The following is a 21251-nucleotide window of genomic DNA, read 5'->3' as shown; positions in this document are numbered from 1 at the left end:
ATATTAGATTCAGCTGAGATGTCTTTGATTAAATTGGCTGTTAAGATTAGGACTTTGATTCAAACACATCCATTAGATGTGACTCAGGTTGAGTCCCTGCTCCCTTGGTGGCAATATAAATGGACACTCAGTCAAGAAGATGCATGGAAGAGGAAAGAACTTTTGTCAGTTTTTTATCCTATGATCATGGGGACAGATGAGCCATTTGCCTGATAGCTTACAGAGCCTGTTGGGAAGAGAGATGACTCTGATATAGAAAGCCCAGAAAGAAATGAGTCCTATGCCAGGAGAGAGAGAAAGCCCTGAGAGACAAGCTCTAACCAGGCAGAGATCAGCAGTCATCTTGCTTCAACATGTGGCAACTGACTGGTGAGAAAGCAAACTTGAGCTGGACTCTTTACAGCCTTGTGACTGTAAGCTTATAACCCAAATAAATACCCTTAGATTCCTGGTACTTTGCATTAACACCCATTTGGCAGATTAATACAATTTATTTCCAGTCTTTTTTTTTTTCTGTGCTTCATTTCTGGGCAGTTTCTATTGGTATGTCTTCAAGTTTGTGATAGTTAGGCTAATGTGTCAAGTCAGCCAAGTAATTGTGCCCAGTTGCTTGGTCAAGCAAGCACTGGGCTAATTGTAATACAAGGGCATTTATGGACTTGTCACCATTGAGTTCACTGCAGTGGTAAATCATAGATAACTGATTACAGTCACATCAAGCTGGGAGATTGCCATCAGCAATGAGTGACACTTTATCCAATCAGTTGAATGCCTTAAAAGGGGAAGTGATTCCAACATTGAGTGAGAATTTTCCAGCTCATCTTTGGACAGCCACTGTCTCCCAGAACTCATCAAAGACCTTCACTGGACTTTCATTGGAGCCCCTGGGCCCCTGGTTGCAGCCTGCCTGCAGAACCTGGACTTGTGCATCCCCACAGTCATGTGAGAAACTCATAAAATCTTTTACTATTGACAGATATCTCTTGTTGATTCTGTTTCCCTAGAAAACCCTGACTAACACAACTTGTTGGGTCTTTTTTTTTCAATTTTTAAAATATGTTTTTAATACCATTCAGTGTATCTTTTTCCAATACTATATTTTTAACCTGAAAATTTCTATTTTGAATTTTTATATCTTATAATTCTATACTTATTATTTTCATGATTTCCATTATAGCTTTGATTATATTTATATAACATACACCAGTTCTCTTAAGATCCTTTCTGCTAATTCTGCCAATTCTTCCATTTCTATTTTTAATCCATTGATTGATTCTTTATTCTGCTTATTTGCATACTTGGTAATTTTTTAAAATATATTTTTTATTTTTTAAAAGATACTTAGATTACACAAAATGTTATACAAAAAAATATAAGGAATTCCCATATGCCCCACTCCCCACATCTCCCACCCTTCACCACATTAACAACTTCTTTCATTAGTATGGTATATTCATTGCAATTGATGAACACATTTGGAGCATTGTCACTAAGCATGGATTATAGTTTACATTGTAGTTTACACTTTCCCCCACCAGTTCTGTTGGTTATGGCAGGATATATAATGGCCTGTATCTGTCATTGCAGTGTCATTCAGGACAATTCCAAGTCCCCAATATGCCTCCATATTATACCCCTTTTTCCCTCTCCCTTCCCTCAGCACCAGTGTCCACCATCTCCACATCAATGACACAATTTCTTCCATTGCTAGAATATCAGTAAGTCTATAGTAGAATACCGGTAAGCCAACTCTAGTCCATATTTTATTCCCCAATCCTGAAGATTCTGGGATGGTGATGTGCACTCCACCTCTAATTGAGAGTGGGCCCCAATCCCTTATGGCATGCCTGATAATTTTTACTTGGGTTCCAGCATTGAGAATTTTCATGGCTGTGTATTGGAATTTGGAAATACTCCCCTTTGAAGAGTACAGGAACTTTTTCTGGCAAGTGTTAAAATGCCTGAGAATCATATTATTTTGAGACTTACTTTTAAGCTTTGTGAACCCAGAGCAGCCTCTTTTGGAAGGCATAATTCTGCCTCACTACTAAAGCACAACCCTTCTGAAGGGTATATCTCTGAGTTTGCTCTGCTCTTGCTGGTGGAAACACAAATTATTCCCAACCCAGTTTACATTCTGAAAATTGTTCTACTTCTTGCTTTCTGGTGTTTTCCCCCTGGCATTGGAGAGTTTCATCCTACATGTCGGCAGATAAGTGTAAAGACTCAAATAGGACCACTCTGTACAGCTGGGAGCATTCTCTGCGAACAGCTCCCTCCTCTCTGATACCCTGCTTAACAAATTCTAGCCATGTTTGTTTCCCCAAATGCTAGTCTCTGCCTCTTCAATTCAGCAAGATCACTACAATCTGTTTCAATTCCCCTTTCCTGCTCTATGTTCCAGAAGCAAGCTCATACTCCTTATTCTGTTCACTTGGAAATTCTGTCCCCTTCCCATCCTATCTATTTAGCTATACTTGTTTCTCTTCCTGAATTTTATCATTTCTCAAGCGAAAAAATGCAAACTTATCTGATTAATTTTTCTCTTTCCAAGACCCCAGCCTTTTAATACTTTAGACGGAAAATGAAACTAAGCTAAACTAATAATACCCTTTTCCCTTGTAATTCCTCCATATCACTGCTGCTTCAGAAGCCTGAAATAACTTTTCTTCTCTTATGCCCCCTTCAAAGTCTCATTCTGATCATCTTTGTTGTCATCATTTTCACATTTTCACAGCAATTTTAGATGTCTCTTTTTCCCTTTTTCATCAAAAATGTGCCAGCTCTTTCTACCATCAGTCATTTTTGTAGGTTAAAACTAATCTCTCATACTACAATAAATAAGTAAAAACATTTCAATTAATTCTAGGATGTTTAACTATGTCATCTAAAAGGCAAAGTTTCTCTGACATAAGGAATACAGCACAAGGAAGGAGTGAAGGAAATAGGCTCTGGAATTACATTGCCTAAATTTGAATCCTAGTTCTTTCAACCAATTTTTAGCCATGTGACTAGATAAATTACTTAATCTTTCTGTATTTCTTTGCTCTCTTTTAGAGAACTTGGATAATAATCATTCCTACTTCAAAGAGTGACAAGATTAAAAGAGTTACTTACGTAAAGCATTTAGAAGAGTACCTGTCATACAGTAAGTAGGCAAAATAAGTGCCATAAATTTATTTCTAATAAGAGTGTTTTTTTTAGAATTTTGAAACTAGATTGGGTTCAGCATTTATCAAATATATATATTTATGTGTGTATGTATATATATGTTTGTGTGTGTGTGTATGTTCACACATATATAATCTCATTTTTGTTTGTTTGTTTAGAATGACTCTGTAAAGTAGGTTGATATGATGGAATGAGAATTATCATTTGTGAGACTAAGGCTCATGGAAGTCAATGACTTGCTTATGCACATACCATTATTTAGTGACTGGAACTTGACTGGAACCAGATCTCCTCACTGAGTCAAATCTACTGTATCATATATTAAGAAATCCTATACCTGCCCATTTAAAAAGTGGGCAAGCAACTTGAAAAGACACTTCTCCAAGGAGGAAATACAAATGGCTAAAAAGCACACAAAAAGATGCTTTACATCACTAACTCTTAGGGAAATGTAAATCAAAACTACAATAAGATACCAACTTATACCTATTAGACTGGTGACTATTGAAAAATAGAAGACTGTAAGTGTTGGAGAGGCTGTGGAGGAATGGGATCCCTCATCCACAGCTGGTCAGAATGCAGAATGGCCCAACCATTGTGGAGGACAGTTTTGCAGCTCCTCAGAAAACTAACTATAGAACTGCTATATGATCCAACAATTCCACTGTTGGGTATATACCCAGAAGAATGGAAGGCAAGGACATGAACAGGCATATGCATGCCAGTGTTCACAGTGGCATTATTCACTATTGCCAAAAGTTGGAATCAACCCAAATGTCCATCAACAGATGAATGGATAAACAAAATATGGTACATCTGTACAATGGAATACTACTCAGCTGTAAGAAGGAATACAGTGCTAACACATGGGATATTATGAATTAATTTTGTGGACCTTATGTTGAGTGAAGCAAGCCAAGCATTGAAGGACAAATATTACATGACCTCACTGATATGAATTAAGCAAATCGAGCAGGCTCAGAGAGCTATTGTCTGGAAGATAAGTTTACAAGAAATAGAAAGGGAGAAGGTTGTGAGCCAATGCCATATGGATGTAATCTATGATAAGTTGAAATTGTGCAGTTGGGCATTGAAGGAATATGACAGGAAGGTAGTGATACTATTGGGTTGGGTGGTGCAGTTTGACAGGTGGGTGGATTGGAGTGGGTGGATTGGATGGACCAGGTGAACACTAGGGATTGACTATATTTCAAAGTAGTTTCCTAAAAATGTGGAACTGGTGGGTGAGGAAATAGCAAACTTACAATGTTTCTGATGCACATTGACAAATTGCTTTCCAGAAAGCTAATACCACTTGCAATCCCCATTACAAATGCCTCATGTGTTCATTCACAAAGTATTTATGACATGTCAGTATTTTCCAAACCCTGTTCTGGCCTTTGGAGAGTCAACAAAGAACGTGGCATACATGGCTTGATTATACAAGACATAATAGTTCTGTAACAATATGTCAGAGCTGCAGTTTCTTTGAAACTCTAAACTCTATCTTTATAGATAGCTCTGTCACTATTATCGTTATCAACTATTATTATTGCTATTATTTTTTTTGAAAGAAGCTTTAGATTCCATAAATGTTACATTAAAAATATAGGGGGATTCCATATACCTCACCCTCTTCCCCTCCCACACTTTTCCCCATTGACAACTTTCATTAGTGTGGTACGTTGTTATAATTGATGAACACATATTGAAGCATTGTTCCTAACCATGGTCTATAGTTTACATCATAATTTACACTTTACACTGCGTAATTTTATAGGTTTTGACAAATGTATAATGGCCTGTATCTGTCATTGTAATGTCATCAGAACAATTCCAATTTCCCCAAAATGCCCCATGTTATACCTATTCTTCCCTCTCCCTTCCCTCAGAACCTCTGATGGCCATTGTCTTTATATCAATATTACAAGTTCTTCCATTACTAGAATAATAACAAATCTACCTTAGCCAATAATTGCATTCCTCCCTTAAGTTTGTTGATTCCTCAGTCCTGAGGCTTTTGGAATGGCGACTCCCACTCTGTTTCTCATTGAGAGGGGACTTAGATCCCATGGGGCAGGTGGATGGAACTGTCTTGCTTGGAGATGTACTCTCCTTTTGGGGGGATGGGAATTGTCCTTCATCATCCTTAATTAGTTGTCCTGGCTGAATCCAATGAACTGGAGAGTAGGCCTTGCAACTATGCTGAGATTCAGGGTTCAACCAGCATATAAATGGACAAAGGATTTAAGTGTCTGGGGCATATATTTAAGGAGTATAGTGCTAATTATAGGTTCAAATAAAGGGGGCAGAAAAGCCATGTAGGGAAATTATAAATGAATATAACCCTGTTACTTTGGGGAGCATATATTCCAAAGTAAGGCCTGCTGAATTCCTGAAATTGTCTGCCTTGCATAAAGTGTCTAGATTTCTCTATAGTCCTCAGAAGCTCCCTTGTTTGAGGCACTGTTCACTCTGGCAGTCGATGAGATCCTCCTGAGATGTGCATATGTGTGAACTTCTGGAATGATCTCCCAACCCACTTTGAAATTTCTTAGTCATGAAAACTCATTTGTATTTAACATTTCTCCCTTTTGGTTAATGTCCTTTTTAAAATGCATCGCTAGTTGGGGTTTGGTAATAATTCCTCAGTGCTAGGGAGACTCATGTCTGGAAGTCATGTCCCACACTGGGGAGAAGGTAGTGCATTTATATGCCCAATTCAGCTTATAGAGAAGCTACATTTGAGCAACAAGGAGACTTTCATGAGGTAACTCTTAGGCAATATATAATACTATGCTAATATTCAATTTCACAAGAACAAGGTTCATAAGTACAATCATCATTATCAAGGCCTGGCATATTTGTCTGCCCTCTTTCGCAAGGCACTGCCTATGTACTCAGGGGTTTCTTGCTGCTTTATTAGAGAATGTAGCAGGACTATCCAGGATGGGCATTCAATATTCTTTCAATTATTGTGTGGATCTCCACCCACCCAGATAATACCCCATGAACACCTGAAAATATTCAAATGCCTTAGAGACATGCCCCAGGTGGACGCCTACCCATACATCTCCATCACTGACACTCCACACCCGTGATTCTTTCCTGCCACAGTTTTGACATTTTTGTGATCCAAAACCTCCCCCAAAGCAAAGCCCAAAACATGAACAAATAAAAAAAATTAAAAATAATAATAATGAAATAACAGCTAAAATACAAATATAAAAATTTTTTTATTGTGTCTTTCACCACTGTAAGATCTGTTATCTTTTATGTACAGTGACAGTTTCTTCTGTCTGTTCCTCCAGTGTCTTATTTTTATCACTTTATCTTCAAAGAAGTTTTAGGTTACAGAAAAGTCACAAAGAAAATATAAAGGATTCCCATATAGTCAACCCCCTCTCTATCCTTCACTGGCCCCTATTAATTACATCCTACATGAATATGGCACATCTGTTGCAACCGGTGTGTAAATATTGAAGCACAGATGCTAACCATGGTCAATGGTTACATTATTATTTACATTTTTAACTGTATGCTTTTATAGGTTCTGACAAAATTTAAAATGGCCTGTAATTGTCATTGCAAGTTCATGAAGAACAACCCCAATACCCTAAAAATACTTCATGTTCCATCTTTTCTGTTCTTCCCTTCCCCTCCCCTCAGAATCTATGGTAACCACTAAGTTTCAGTTTTTGAAGAATAAGATTTATGGTTATTTGCAGTAATATTGAGGGCTTGACATAATAGTCTGTTATCTTTTATTAAGCATTGCCTTTGTTCTAAGGAGATTTTTGCCCATCTAATTGAGAACATAGCAAGACCCCCCAAGATAGAAATTTAATATTTTCTTGTTTATTGTTTAGTTCTCCTCTACTATTATTATCATTGTTATTATTATTTCTGCCTATATAATAGAAGTTTTACCTTATTTTCATTTTATAAGTATCACAAGTATTAATCACCTAGGAAATTTCATCAGTGAATTCTAGACCTTGTTAGTCTTTGTTTGCTGCTAAACTTGTTAGCATGCCTTGCAAATTTTGAGGTTAAAAATAATATTTTATAAAGTTTCCTTTTATTAACTCACCTAAGTGAACAGTTTTCAGAACCCACAAAGCAGGAAGCTGCTGGACATCCATCTGGAGAGAGCGCAACAAGAAGAGTGATAGCTCAAGGTAAAACCACGGGTTTCTGCCCATCCCCGAGGGCAAGAAGCCTCGGCTTTCCCTGAACCTACCCAATCACACCACTGGAGGAGAAAAACTTCAAGAGAGGGAGGGTTCTAGTGAAGGGTGGATAGGGGTCCTACAAGGGTGAGTTCAATTGTTTGGACACCCCTTTTTGAGCTTTGAGGAGCATACTAGCTGGCTTGAGGAGAAATTAGGAAGAGGGGAGAGGCAAATTTGCTGAGGCAGCACAATTTACCTAACCTCTGTGGTTACATCTGGGAGAAGGTGGAGCCAGGCAATTAATTAATCCTGTGCAACACACCTAAGAGAGAGGGACAGTAGGAAGTGCTTGACAGTAAATAGGTTTCCAAGAGCATATTTATGTTTACCAACAAGGTGTGGGTGCTTTCTCACAAAGAACCTGAGAGTCATTATTCTCCATGGTGATTTGGTTCACCAGAGTCCCATTTGAATTTCAGAGGGGAGCTCTCACATCGGCATCTGCTGCCCTGGGAGAAAGGAAAGTGAGAAAGGAGAAAGGGAGAAGGGCAGATTTTCCCCCAACTTTTTAAAATTTTCCTTTATTCAATTAGGTGCTGCCAGCTTGTTTAATGTTTGTTGTGCTTCCTCATCCTCAAACTCAACTTTTCTTTGTATGCTGATTTTGGCTACCAATGCTATCACTTTTCCTTCTTACATCTCTCTACCTTCCACCTTCTGTTATTGCTCTTCCATTCCCTTTGTTTAGCCCCCAATTTATAAGGCTTTTTATACCTAACATTTCTATTCTGTTTTCTATCTTTTATTAATTCTTTATTTTATTGTCTTTTCTTTTCTCTTTCCCTCTCTCCTGATAATGATAGTCTTTTAATTCATACAATATTCTTCTCCATATTCAGTTTCCCATTTCATTGTAGGCACTCCACTTCCTTATTCCTATAACTACACACTGCTTGTGTAAGTTTAATGTTTATTTTCCTAGGTCTTATACAGTGTTTCTGCTAACATTTACTACCAATGACTATTATACTTTCTCTTTTCTTACCTCTTTTACTTTCCCTAGCCCTAATATTTTTTCTTTCAAGGTAACTTAGACAACAAAAGGTAATAGAATAAGAAGAGCAAAATGTCAAAGAGAAAAATTAACACACACACACACACAAAAGGTACCTAAAAAGACCGAAGAGTAGAGGGAGAAGCTAATCAACTGAATGAACCCACCAAGATAAAATAATCACCAGACAGCAACAAAAAAGCACAAACCAAATCAATAATCAGGAAAACATGGTCCAGTCCAATGAACAAATTAAAAACCAAGAGGAGCAGAACATTGAACAACTAATCAAAGCTCCCTAATCAAATATCACAGACCACCTTAATGAAGTAAAGGAAGAAATTAAGGATATTAAAAAAACACTTGGAGCGCAAACTGAAGAAATTGTAAATATATGCAAAAAGATAATGGATATGAGAGTGATGAATGGCACCATCCAAGAAATCAAAAATACACTCTCAGCAAATAACAGCAGATTTCAAGAAGCAGAGGAAAGAATTAGTGATGTGAAAAACAGTACATTTGAAATCAAATAGATTGTAGAATCGATAGATAAAAAGATAGAAAATATCCAGCAGGGACTTAGGGATTAGAATGAGAATGCAAAATGCACAAACATATACATTATAGGCATCCCAGAAGGGAAAGGGGACAGAAGGGGTTTTGGAAGGAAATAATGACAGAAAACTTCCCAAACCTATTGAGGGAGATGGATATACATGTCTGGGAAGTAAAATGCACCCCAAACAGTATATATCCCAACAGGCCTACCCCAAGACATATACTTGTCAAATTATTCAATGCTCAAGGCAAAGAGAAAGTACTGAAGGCAGCAAGAGAAAAGAGAACCATCACATACAAGGGAAGTTTAATAAGATTAAGTGCTAATTTCTCACCTGAAACCATGGAGGCAAGAAGGAAGTGGTGTGACATAGACAAGGTACTAAAAGAAAAAAATTTCCAGGCAAGAAAACTCTATACAGCAAAGTTGACATTCAAAAATGATGGAGAGTTCAAAATATTCACAGATAAACAGAAACTAAGAGAGAATGCCAATAAAAAACCTGTCCTTCAAGAAATACTAAAGGGAGTTCTGCAGGAGAAAAGAAAAAAGAACAGGAGAGACAGAGTTGGATGACAGTGTAAGAACAACCAAAAAGACTAAAAGAAAAATAAAGCAACATATGATATACACAAATCCAAAGAAAATATGGCTAATGTAAGTAATTCCTTGAGAGTAGTAACACTGAATGTCAATGGATTAAACTCACCTGTCAAGAGACACAGGTTGGAAGAATGGACAAGGAAACATTACCCATCTATATGAAGTCTAAAAGAAACCCACCTTAGACCCAGGGATTCAAGGAGATTGAAAATGAATGGCTGGAAAACAAACAATAACCAAAAATGGGCAGGAGTAGCTATACTATAATGGACAAAATAGAAAAATGCAAAACTATCTTCATAGACAAAGATGGACACTGCATATTAGTAAAAATGATAATCTTTTAAGAAGAAATAATAATTGTAAACATTTATGCACGTAATCAGGGCACCTCAAAATACATGACGCTAACACTGGAAAAACTGAGTGGAAGAATAGATGACTCTATAATTATGGTGGAGGATTTTAATACACCATTATCCCCATTAGACAACACATCTCAGCAGAGAATCAATAAAGAAACAAAACTTTGAATAATATATTAGAGGATCCAGATCTAATAGACATATACAGAACACTACACCCAAATACAGCAGGATATACATTCTTCTCAAGTGCACTTGGATCATACTCCAAGATAGACCTCATGCTAGGCCACAGAGAAAGTCTCAGTGAATTAAGAAAGAGTGAAATCATACAAAATAATTTCTCTGATCACAGTGGAAGGAAGCTGTAAATCTGCAAAGGCCAGAGACCCAGATTTGGCACCAAGATATAAAAGCTAAACAACACACTCTTAGACAAACAGTGGGTCAAGGAGGAAATCTCAAAAGAAATCAGTAACTGCCTTGAAACTAATGAAAATGACAACACAATATATCAAAACTTATGGGATGCATCAAAAGCTGTACTGAGAGGGAAATTCACAGCCATAAATTCATACATCAAAAAACAAGAAAGAGTTAAAATTGAAGGCTTAACTTCACACTTGGGGGAATTAGTACAAAAACAACAAACTGACCTAAAAGAAAGAAGAAGTAAATAAATAAATAAGATCAGTGCAGAATTAAATGAAATAGGAGATAAGAAAGCACTAAAAAAATAAACCAAAAAAAGAGCTCATTATTTGAGATCAATAAAATTGACAAACCCTTAGCTAGAGAAACAAAGAAAAAAGAGAAGATGCAAATACACAAAATAAGAAATGAGAAAGGGAATATCACCTCTGCCCCCACAGAAATAAAGACTATCATAAGAGGATACTTTGAAAAACTACCTACCAACAAGAAGGACAATTTAGAGGAAGTAGACAAATTCCTAGAAACACATAAGCAGCCTACATTGACAAAAGAAGAAACTGATGATCCCAAGAAACCCATCACAATAAAGAGATAGAAATAGTCATTAAAAACCTCCCAAATAAGAAGAGTCCTGAGCCAGGCAGATTCAGAGGTGAATTCTACCAAACATTCTGGAAAAACTAACAGCAATCTTGCTTAAACTCTTCCAAAAAATAGAACGAGAAGGAGCATTGCCTAACTCATTCGATGCTGCCAACATTACCCTAATACCAAAGCCAAACAAAAATGACACAAGAAAGGAAAATTATAGAACAATCCCTCTAATGAACCTAGATGTTATAATCCTCAAGACAAAACTTACTAATCATATTCAATGATACATCAAATGAATTATACACCATGATCAAGAGTGTTTTATCCTCAGTATGCATGGATGACTCAACATAAGAAAATCAGTTAATGTAATACACTACATAAACAGATTGAAAGAAAAAAATCACTGATCATATCTATAAATGCAGAGAAGGTGTTTGACAAAATACAGCATTATTTCCTGATAAAAACATTGCAAATGAGAGTAATAGAAGGAAGCTTTCTGAACATTATCAAGGGTACATGTGAAAAAAACAAAGCTAACATCATTTACAATGGTGAAATACTGAAATCTTTCCCTCTAAATTAGGAACGAGAAAAGGATGCCCACTATCACCACTCCTATTTAACATTGTGTTAGAAGTACTTCCTCAGGCACTGAGGCAAGAAACATATATAAAAGGCATCCAAATAGGAAAGGAAGAAGTCAAAATTTCACTATTTGCAGATGACATGATCCTATACATAGAAAGCCCTGAGAAATCTACAACAAAGCTTCTAGAACTTATAAATGAGTTCAGTAAAGTCAAAGGTTATAAGATCAATGTGCAAAAATCAGTAGCATTTCTGTACAATAATAAGCAGTTGGAGGGGGAAATTGAGGAAAAATACCATTTATAATAGTAAACAAAAAAATCAAATACTTAGGAATAAATTTGACTACAGATGTAAAGGACTTATACACAGAATACGACACAACACTATTAAAGGAAATCAAAGAATTAAATAAATGGAAGAATATTCCCTGTTCACAGTTAGGAAGACTAAATATCTCCTACCCAAATTGATCTATAGATTTAATGCAATTGCAATAAAAATCAACACAGCATTTTTTTAATGATCTTGGAAAATTACTATGAAATTCATTTGGAAGGGAAAGAGACCGTGAATATCCAAAAAAACATATTGAATAAGAAATATTAAATCAGAGGAATCATAGTACCTGACTTTAAAATGTACTGCAAAGCTATAGTGGTCAAAAGGGCATGGTATTGGCACAAGGATAGACACACTGACCAATGGAACCAAACTGAGAGTTTGGATATAGATCCTCGCATATACAGTCATCTGATACTTGACAAGGCCACCAAGCCCACTCAACTGGGAGAGAATGGCCTCTTCAACAAATGGTGCTTGGAGAACTAGATATCTATATGTAAAAGAATGAAAGAGGATTACCATCTCACACCTTATACAAAAATCAATTCAAAATAGATCAAAGATCTAAATATAAGAGCCAAGACCATAAAGACCTTGGAAGACAATATAGAGAAGCATCTACAGGGCCTTGTAATAGGAAATAGCTTCATGAACTTCACATCCAAAGCACAAGCAGTGAAAGAAAAAATAGATTAATCGGACCTCCTCAAAATTAAAGCTTTTTGCACCTCAAAGGAGTTTGTCAAGAAAGAGAAAAGAGAACCTACCCAATGGGAGAAAATATTTGGTAACCACATATCTGATAAGAGCCTAATATCTAATATATATAAATAATTCCTAGTTCCCAAAAATAAAAAGACAACCATTCAAAAAAAATGGGCAAGAGATTTGAACAGATGCTTCTCCAAAGAAGAAATACAAATGGCTAAAAAGTACATGAAAAGATGTGCAACATCACTAGTTATTAGGGAAATGAAAATCAAAACTACAATGAGATACTATCTTATATCCATTAGACTGGTGGCTATGTAAAAGACAGAGGACTACAATGGAGAGGATGCAGAGGAATGCAAACCCTCATCCACTGCTGGTGGGAATGTAGAAGGATCCAGTCATTCTGGAGGACAGTTTGGTGGTTCCTTAAAAAACTAGCTATAGATTTGCCATATGACCCAGCAATTCCACTGCTGTGTATTTACGCAGAAGAATTGAAAACAAGGACTCAACTGATATATGCACACCAATGTTCATAGCTGCATTATTCACTATTGCCAAAAGTTGGAACCAACTCAAATGCCCATCAGCAGATGAATGGATAAACAAAATGTGGTATATACCTACAAGGGAATACCACTCAACCATAAGAAAGAATACAGTACTAACACATGGGATAACATGAATGAATCTTTAGGACCTTATGTTGAGTGAAGCAAGCCAGGCATTGAAGGACAAATACTACATGACATCTCTGATATGAATTAAGCAAATCAAGCTGTCTCAGAGACCTAGAGACTGGACAATAGGTTTACAGGAAATAGGGGGTAGAAGAAGGTTGTGAGTTGATGCCTACGTGGGTGAAATCTATGATAAAGTGGAGGTAAGTAGTTGTTCAGAGAAGGGATAAGATGGGAACATAGGGATAATATTGGGTGGGGCTTTGCTGGCTTGAGGGGGACAAAGGTTGGGAGGATGGGTCAGATGGTTCATGGAATTGGGGGGATGGTTTTGGGGGAGCAGATGAACATGGGAGATTGTCCAGTACATGGTCAAAACTATAATGTTGAGAAAACTCTTTAGAAAATATAATAAGTAAGGGTTACTTAAGGTATTTGATGGGGGTTATCTGGCACAGGGTACACCTTGAGCAGGATTCTAAGGAGTGTGTGAGTGCTTATCTTGTCATATCGTGTTATATCAGTGGACGGAGACACATACAATGTGCAGCAAAATGTTGCACTCCCATCCTGGGGAGGCCTGATGTTCTCAAACAGAGGAGAGGGTGTCTCTTGAGAGCGTGGGTGGTTTCCAATGGGGGAGGACAGACTACAGTGTTAAAGCCTCAGCATTGTTGTAAGTATCATTGATTCTTGTCCTTCAGGCAGTGAAGTTTGTTTGTCACTGTGGGCCTTAAGTGGAGAGGAGGAGAGGAGTAGAATAGATGAAAGAGGCAGTAACTGGGGGACAATGGAAATATGCCACAAGATTGTGCAATGATGGATATAAGCCTTGTTAAAGATCACCAAAAATTATTAAAAGTGTATAGTCTAAAATGTAAACCATAAAGTAAACCATAATGTAACCAAAAATTTAGAAAAGTGTACTGTCTAAAATGTAAGCCTTAATGTAAGTCATAATGGAACCATAGTTAGTACTTATCTTTCAATATCTGTATATCAGCTGTAGCAAATATAACATCCACATGTAAAGAGATCATTGCTTGGGAAGAGGGAAAAGGGTTTGATGTTGGGTATATGGAAGTCCCCTATTTTGTACATATCACTTTACTGTGATCTACAACTTTTTAGAAGACAAAATTAAAAATTAAAAAAATAAAAGGAAGTAGTCACTGAGGAAGGAATGGAAGAGATTGCCTTGCCACTGTACATGCAGAGCAACACCTATTACTGTGATGAAAGACAAAATGTCAAAAACAAAGTTTTATTTTTCATTTTTTAATACCCCAATTTTTTTTTACTTTATTTTAGTTTTTCTAAATTAGTATGTATTCTATTTCTAATCTTTAAACCTGTCAATATGATTTCATTTTCCTTCTAATTGAATTTGGCATTATGTTAGGGTTCATTTTTGAAGAAGTTTTGGATCACAGAGGGGTTCAACTATGGTGGGGAGGAACACTGGTGTGGGGTGTCATTGATTAGGGATGCATGGGTGGAGGCTGTTCTCCAGGGAATGCATATGGGGTATATTGATATATTCATATATTTGTTGGGTATTTTCATAGTGAATAGTTATTCCTGACACTGAGGGAGTGCTGAGTTCCCATCCTGGGGAGCTGTGTTACACTCCTAATGGAAAGCAATGATCCCCCAATTGTAAGGGCAAAGACCAGTGAAGAAGAATGGTCCAATGATGTGCCCTTGATACTGATGACTATGCTTATGATCCAGTGTGCTTGAAATTTCAACTATATCTAGAACTGCAGGATGCCTGAGAATTACCTCCTGAGAGCCTCCATGTTGCTCAAATGTGGCACTCTCTAAGTCAAACTCAGCATGTAAATGCATTACCTTCCACGTAGCATGGAACATAACTCCCGAAAATGAGCCTCCCTGGTGCCAAGGGACTACTACCATCACCAGCTGGTGATGCAACTAGAAAAAGACCTAGAATAAAAAGGGGAAATGGTGAAGACAAATGAGTTTATATGGCTAAGAGACTTCAAAATGAGTCAGGAGGTCATCAGAGGGGTCACACGTATGCCCATCTCTGCAGGATTCTAGAGTCAACCAAAGTAGATACAACCTCAGGTACTGGTGCTTCTGAGGGTTATGGAGACACACAGATTCCATGATCACAAGAGATGGCTCTGAAGTTCATTGACTTGCTAGTGGGTCCTACTTTGAAATTTGTGCTCCTGACTGTGATGGAGTTGGACTCAGATGTGAACTCTCTATACATGCCTCTTCTGTCACTTTTACTGAACCTGAGATTGGCCCTGGGGTTTGTGTTTGCTTAGGAGACTTGAATCTCTGGACTGTCCATGTGCCAGCTGGGTCTTGAGCCACCTACTTCCAGTTCACTGGATTTACACAGGTCTGCTGATGGGGAGGTGAGAATATTCAACCACTAGGCCAGTGAACCAAGAGTGCCTAAAACTCCAGCAAGAGAATCACAAACATCGGCCACGTAAGACCTAAGCCCCTTCTCAATTTAGAGGAGGAATGGGCATCACCATCCCAGATCCACAGGATAGAGGAATAGTAGAATGCCAGCAGAGGACTTGCTGGCATTCTATTATAGAAATGTTGTGATTCTAGCAAAGGATGAAAATGTATCATTGATGCAGAGATGGTTGTCACAGGATTTGCTGAGGGTAGGTAGAGGGAGGAAGAGGTATGATATGGGGCATTTTTGGGACTTGGAATTGTCCTGAATGGTATTGCAGGGACAGAAGCAGGAAGCAGGACATTGTATATCCTGCCATAACCCACTGGATGAACTGGGGGAGAGTGTGAACTACAATGTAAACTATGGTCCATATGGTGTGGCAATGCTCCAGGGTGTATTCATCAAATGCAATGAATGTGCCTTACTAATGAAAGGGGATGTTGATGTGGGAGGAGTGGGACTGGGGTGGGGAGTGGGGTATATGGGAACTTCTTATGTTTTTTAATGTAACATTTTATGTGATCTGTTTATCTTTTTTTTAAAAAAGACAATAAAAATAAATTTAAATAAAATAAAGTAACGGAATTAGAAACTTGTGAACTGGGATTCATTCCAAGGCTGCCTGGCTCCAGAATCTGCCAGGGGCTGGCAAACTATGACACATAGGTCAAATTTGACCAAATTTGTATGGCCCGTGAGCTAGATTTTTACATTTTTCAAGTGTGAGAAAAAGAAAGGAGGAGGAGAGGAAGATGAAGTTGAGAAAGAGGTGAAAGAGGAGGGGAAAGAACATAGGAGGGGGAGGAGAAGAAAGGGGTGATGGAGATGAAGGTGATATTTACTGTCTTTCTCTTTACCAAAAAAGTTTATGGACCCCTGCAATAGACTATACTATGAATTATATGAATATTAAATATATATGAATATATATAATTTTTTATATCTGTACTGCTAATTTTGGTGACTATAGAAGTTATAGATTGAAATCTAAAACTAACCTATATGGTGGAAAAGAATACAATGACCTCAAGGAGACATGAGAAGATATCAGACCAGGCATTGTGAGGTAAGGTTATTAGCTCTCCTCTCAATCCTGCTCAAGAAGCTGCCATTAGCTAATGAATTACTTCATGGCAATGGTCCTCAAGAATGGTACCCACATTAGCAACATGAGCATTTCCCTGAACTTTTTTACAAATGCAAATACTCAGGTACAAACACAGGTCTTTAGAATAAAAAATTCTTGGGATGATGTCCAAAAATATGTGTTTCACCAAGGCCTCTAGGGATTTGGGCGTATGCCAAAATTTGAGAAACACTGCTCAATGGAATGAAACTTGGTATAGTATAGAAAAAGTCCCGAAAGTTAGCACTAATAATTCCACTTTACTTTTATCCTTATTTGCTTCTCTGTGAGTCTTCTCTATATACTCAGTATTCTCAAAGCTTAGACTGCCTCTACTTCAGACACTGTCCCTGTAAGTACCAGAACCTTTGTAATGCTCAGGGTTGTAATTGCTCAGACCCCCAAAACAGCATCTTTCTCTACTCCCCTACAAAGCTTCTCCATCTAACTCCAACCAGTTTATTTATTTTTCAACTTTGCTTACCTGTCTGCTCATGGCTAACCAACTTTCCCTATCTTGTAGGTAAGCTATATACTTGATTAAGGAGCTCCTCTTTTCTTTGTTTCAAAGGCCCCTTATTATTTATTTGTTTATTTATCTTACTACTCCATTGTTGTGGTTTTTATTTGGGCACCCTGGAAGAATAAAAGACAGAGAAATCCTATTCCAGTTATTTTTTGGGTTTTAGGAGAAGAGTAGGGGGAATGGGATGGGGGTTGAGAAGAGTTTAGGAAAGGCAGCTTAGGTAAGATATGACTTCAATCAGAAGTTTCAGACAAAACCTGTAGGAAGCTCCAATCCACAAATTATATCACAGAATTAGTACCCACCCTCCTCCATGAGGTAAGGGTTTGGTCACCTGAATTCCATGTTTGCGGAGGTGGGGTATGGGGTATAAACTCAAGGGAAAGGAAGCACTGCTTGGCCAAAACCAATTCTCCTTCAGAGATGGCAGCTGTGAGCTGTTAGGACCTGTCTTCACCCATTAAAGCAGCCAGGGGATGATTACAACTGCCAGTGAAGGAAATCTGTTGAGATTTTGGCTCCTTTATAAGAATAAGAACCTGTCAAAACTAGAATAACAATCTTGAAGGACTTCCTGGAAAATCATGCCATAGTAGGGTGGCAGGGCTCAATCCTCTTATAAAACAATGGAAAAAGGGCAAAATGCTGTATGAGGGAGATGCTTTGGGGGTCTGCAGGCCAGGAAAATGGTCTGCATCCTCCAGGAGGGAGGGGGACAGAGAAACGAAGAGGCTTAAGTGAAAACCATAAGTCATGAGCCCCCATGGCCAGAAATAGCCCTCAACCCCCAGCTTCAAAGCAAATGAAGAGAAAATCCTGAGTAAAACCCATGGCTAACTGTAGCCAGCTGAGAGGGGAAGAGACATCTTCCTCCCTGGGAGGAGAGAAGTTGTGGCAGAGAACAGAGAGTGGTTTCTCTTCAGTGACTTTGGCCAGTGGAGCCCATTTTGAATCTCAGCTCTGGCCAGGTCAGAATCACCAGTAATTTGAGACTGAAAGAGACACCTCCGTGGAAAGGTTCACTGAAGAGCACCATCTTCTGGCAGGCTGGGAAACTGCATGAAGTAAAATGCTTTTTGGAGTATCTAATGTCTCAGGTTACTTAATTTTTTAATTTTTTAAATATATTTTTTCATTTTAAAAAAATATATTTATATTACAGAAAATGCTACACAAAAATATATAAGGGAATCCCATATACCCCACTCCCCACACCTCCTATTAAACTCTTTCATTAGTGTGGTACTTTCATTGCAGTTGATGAACACATTTGGAGCATTGTCACTAAGCATGGATTATAGTTTACATTGTAGTTTACACTTTCTCACACTCAATTCTGTTGGTTATGGCAGGATATATAATGGCTTGTATCTGTCATTGAAATGTGATTCAAGACAAATTCCAAGTCCCAAATATGCTACATTACATTTCTTTTTCCTTCTTCCTGCCTTCAGCACTTATAGTGTCCACTGTCTCCAGATCAATGACACAATTTCTTCCATTGCTAGAATCACAATAAGTAAATAGTAGAATACCAGGAAGTCCACTCTAGTCCATATTTTATTTCCCATTCCTAAGGATTCTGAGATGGTGATGCCCACTCCACCTCTGATCAAGAGGGAGCCTCAATCCCATATGGCTGATGGATGGTTCTTTCTTACTTGCAGTTGCAGACTCTCTTGGTTCCTTGATATGGTGGTTGTCCTCACCCTTGTTAGTTGTGCTTCAGCCTCCTTTAAACTGATCTGTTCTCCATTTGTGGAATCCTGCCTCTGTTATGATAACTTAAGATGGGCGATCTTAAAGATTTAGAATAAATTGAATGAAAAATCAAAGGAGAGCCATGAAACAAAATAACTAGACAAGAGAGAGAAATCAATCACAAGAGTAAATTCACCAACATAATCAGATGCCTAGTCATCAGCAAAAAATTACAATCCATATTTAGAAACAGGAATATATGGTCCAGCCAAAGGATCAAATCAAAATTCCTGATGAGACAAAGGGATTAAGACAAATAATCAATGATGTTTGCATAAATCTCCTTTAAAAGATAAAGGATATTAAGAAGAGCCCAAAGGATAATTTTTAAAATGTATTTAAAAGAAGAACAAAGTTGAAGGACTCTCACTTCCTCTCTTTAAAACATATTACTTAGCTACAGTGGTAAAAATAGTATGGTACTGGTATAAAGATAGACATATTGACCAGTGAAACTGGATTAAAACTGGAGCCTCACATATACATTCAAGTTATTTGTGACAAGGTTATCAAATCCAGCCAGCAGGATCAGAACAGATTATTTGACAAGTGGTACAGGGAGAACTGGATATCCATAACTAAATGAAAGGAGAAGGACCATTATCTCACACCTTATACAAAACTTAAAATAGATCATTGAGTAAATATATGTGCTAGAATTATAAAATTCTTAGAAGAAAATGTAGGGAAACATCTTCAAGATCTTGTGGTAGGTTGTGGTTTCTTAAACCTTACACGGAAAGCATGGGCAACAAAAGAAAAATAGGTATATGGGACCTCCTCAAAATCAAACACATTTGTTCCTCAAAAGACTTTAAGAAAGTGGAAAGGTGGCCTACTCAACGGGAGAAAACATTTGGAAACCACATATCTGATAAGGGCTTGATCTTCTTGTTATATAAAGAGGCCATAGCTCAATGATAAAAAAAAAAAAAGAAGAAGCAACCCAATTAAAAAATGGGCAAAAGATTTGAACAAAATTTTTTCCAAAGAAGAAATACAGGGCAGAGTAAGGAGCTCCAAGAGTCAGTTCTTCCTACAGGGCAGTTATTAATCACCCAGAGCTATCTAAAGCACCTGTTTGGGGGAGCCAGGAGACCAGAAAAGAATCCTGCAACAACCTTGAAAGAATAGAAGGAGGTTATAGCCCATCTGCAATGAAGATTTGTGAGCAGAGCACACCATGTCATGGAAGCTCATGCCTATTTTCCAAAGGTGGCACAAGTCAACTCAAAAGCTGTTCTGTGACTGGATTTGGAAGCTCCATTTCCAAAAAACAGATGAGGAAGAGACAGTCAGGCACCCACTTCAGCTACTGATTAGTAAATTTGACTGGCTAAAGTATAATCCTAAGAACAGCTAGTCTGAAACTGTCCAAGTCAGAAAGAGACCAGTAGCTGCCATTTTAACTCCACCCACTCCCAGCATGAGGGGAAGCAGGGCTGATTGAAAACAACAGTGAAGGTAGGGACCAGCTTCTTTCCACCCAGATCAGATTTCAGTCTGGCAGAGAGGAAGCTGGTGAGCATTGTGCTAGTCTCTCCAGGAAACTGCAGGAGCTTTCAGCCAGCACAGACTGGGTAATCAGACATCTGGGGCTCCATATCTACCCGCAGCGGGTTAGCTAGGGAGTTGTTTCCTTGGGCTCATTGGGCAACTGCAATTGCTTTTGGCCCACATGGACTGGTTTGTTGAGAGCCTTGGATTTCATCCCCACCCCTGTTATAGGATAAGAGGGGACTGCTGTTTCTTCAGCCTCTCTGGGAACCTACAGGCATTTACAGCCCAAACAGACTGACTATTCAGACACTTGTAGCTTCATCCCTGCCTCCCAATACAACAAGAGAGGAGCTGTTATTCCTTAGTCTCTCTGAACAACTGAAGGTGCTTTTGGCCTGCATGGACTCATTTGTTGAGTGCCTGGGGCCCAACCCTGCCTTCATAAGCATAAGGGAGATTTGGTGCTTCCTCAGCCTCTCTGGAGAACTTCAGGTGCTTTGGTCTTGCACGAACTAGTCTATTGGGCCCTTGTGGTTCCACTTCCATCCCAATGGAGCAAGAGGGGGACAGTGTTTCCCTAGACTCTCTGGG

Source organism: Dasypus novemcinctus, chromosome 1, assembly GCF_030445035.2.
Source record: "Dasypus novemcinctus isolate mDasNov1 chromosome 1, mDasNov1.1.hap2, whole genome shotgun sequence".
Lineage (NCBI taxonomy): Eukaryota > Metazoa > Chordata > Mammalia > Cingulata > Dasypodidae > Dasypus > Dasypus novemcinctus.
This window is presented reverse-complemented; position numbering follows the sequence as displayed.